The following is a 2,500-nucleotide window of genomic DNA, read 5'->3' as shown; positions in this document are numbered from 1 at the left end:
CACACACACACACACACACGAGTTTCTGTAGTATAAATAAATGAATGTAATTTCCACTAAACATATAAAAGGAATAAAGTATAACGTGTGCTGCAGAGGTGAAAGTAATGAAGTAGAAATACTTTCTTACTGTTTAAGTAGATTTTTCTGGGATCAATATTTTACTTCAATATTTATTTTTCTGAAAAATGTTTCCTGTCATTGTGCATTATTTCCTGTCTCTCACACACACACACACACACACACACACACACACCACAGACGTAGACTCGTTTCTGAAGCTCACAGTGAGCAGGCAGAAGTCAGTGAGAAGTCTGGGGTTAACGTGGATGAGACAGAGGGAGTCAGTGATGAGAACAGAGACATTCCTGATCATCATCATCATCATCATCTTCTCTCTGCTTGTGTTCTACATGGTGGATCTTCAGTCTGATTCATTCATTAGAAAACTGTAGGAATGTATTTTTGAATAGTTTTATTTTATTATTCTGTTTTGTGAACTGTAAATACACACGTTATAGATCTTTAGGAGACAAATGAAGTAACAGCATAAACTACATGATGATGTAAAAGATTGCAGGCTGAAACGAAGGTGGAAGGTATCACCTTTTCTCCGTCTCCTGCTGTGTCCTGACCACTTGTTCATGAGTTAACCAACGATCTGAGTGAATGCCAGAGCTGTGAACCTTTTGGGATTCCTATGATAATGAAGTGGTGTGAGAGAGGGTTATCTGGGCCAGGACCGCTTCTTCTCCTGCATGTTTTTACTTATCACCTGAGTGCTTTGTTCTCTTTTGGAGGGACTGCCCCAAACCCAGAATGTGTTTATAACATGCTACGTTCTTAAGGTTGGACTTGGTGACTGCAGCACCAAAGCAGTATGCTCTGACGCGTAGGCTCGTCTGCAATAAAGACCACCGCTGAAAGATTTCCAAGTCTCCTGGTCTTTGCTGAAACTCTGGAGTTTTTTTTTTTATTCTTTTGTATCAATACATCAATTAGGCCTGTGTCACGTTGCTCTAATTACGTCCTTTCTTTACTCAGATATATATATATATAAAAAGACAAAAAGAAAAGAAAATGTTAATCAGTAAACATTTGTTTTACTGATGCAGCGAGTCGCAAATCAACACCAAAATCTACCCTGATGCACACAATTAATCCTCTGGGGTCGACAATCCCACCGGTGCATTTTGTCATTTTTTCCCCGTAACAAAAAATCTAATTTAAAATACTGTCTTTTTATGATCGTACAGATAAGAGCAATACATCCTTCAAATCTGTAAAAATCCTTCATCCTTCAAATCTCTCTACACAGACACATAAATAAAACAACCTAAATCTCAGTAAATATTTGCCCTAAAGTCATAATAAATATAAGAACAGAAAACTAGAAACACCTACATTTAAATAAACCAAAATAAAACAATCGAAAACAAATCTTAGAAGAGGTACAGTGTCTCTGGTATCACCTCATTAACCGTCCGTGTGGAAACAGCAAAGGTTCCGTTTGGTGTCCTGATGATTGACGTCATTTTAAACACCATCATTACTTTAAAACATTTACATGAATATTTAGTCTTCATGCTCAATGTTGAGTTTGGTTTCACTAATAATAAACATACATTTGCATAAAGTATTAATATTCTCCATGCGCATGTTGATTAGAGAATTAAACACTAAAGTATTAATGTGTTGTACATTCAGAACAGATACAAATGTGCGATTAAGTTGTGATTAAATATTTGAATTGATTCACAGCCCTGATATTAAAATGACGTGAGGTTCAGTTTCCAGCGTGAAACTAAAACAGGTCGTAATAATCACTAGTTTTTACTGAAGAACATGTCGGAACTTCTTTACTTTCACTCGAGTGAAAAGTTTAAGTAAAAAAGTCGTTTTTCTCTGGTAATAATCAAAACTTTGCCTTTTACCAAAATCTTTTTAAACGAGTATCTGCACTTTTACTGAGTGGACGATGTGTTTTACCGCCTCTGCATGTGTGTAAGTGTGTGTCTGTGTCCAGATGTGTAGATGATGAATAGTGTAGTTCTGTGTGTATCTGAACATGTGATGTGTGTGATGTGTGTGATGTGTGTGATGTGTGTGTATCTGAACATGTGATGTGTGTGATGTGTGTGATGTGTGTGATGTGTGTGTATCTGAACATGTGATGTGTGTGATGTGTGTGTATCTGAACATGTGATGTGTGTGATGTGTGTGTGTTGTGTGTATCTGAACATGTGATGTGTGTGATGTGTGTGATGTGTGTGTATCTGAACATGTGATGTGTGTGTATCTGAACATGTGATGTGTATGATGTGTGTGATGTGTGTGTATCTGAACATGTGATGTGTGTGATGTGTGTGATGTGTGTGTATCTGAACATGTGATGTGTGTGATGTGTGTGTATCTGAACATGTGATGTGTGTGTATCTGAACATGTGATGTGTATGATGTGTGTGATGTGTGTGATGTGTGTGTATCTGAACATGTGATG

General features: G+C 37.1%; 1 protein-coding gene across 2 annotated transcripts in view; it reads right to left on the bottom strand.

The window, feature by feature from the left end:
• Positions 1 to 462: 462 nt before the first annotated feature.
• Positions 463 to 2,500, bottom strand: part of LOC310717324 (tissue factor-like) — an 11,166-nt gene continuing 9,128 nt past the window's right edge. The window contains exon 7 of one of the 2 annotated variants that reach the window (XM_083525233.1): positions 463 to 2,312. The gene's annotated coding sequence lies outside the window, so the exon portion shown is untranslated. The other variant, XM_083525234.1, reaches the window with a different exon arrangement.

The sequence above is a fragment of the Silurus aristotelis genome (genome assembly GCF_946808225.1).
Source record: "Silurus aristotelis genome assembly, chromosome: 22".
In the NCBI taxonomy this organism is placed as follows: domain Eukaryota; kingdom Metazoa; phylum Chordata; class Actinopteri; order Siluriformes; family Siluridae; genus Silurus; species Silurus aristotelis.
Note: the sequence above shows the minus strand (reverse complement) of the source record. Positions and strands in the feature narration are given on the sequence as shown.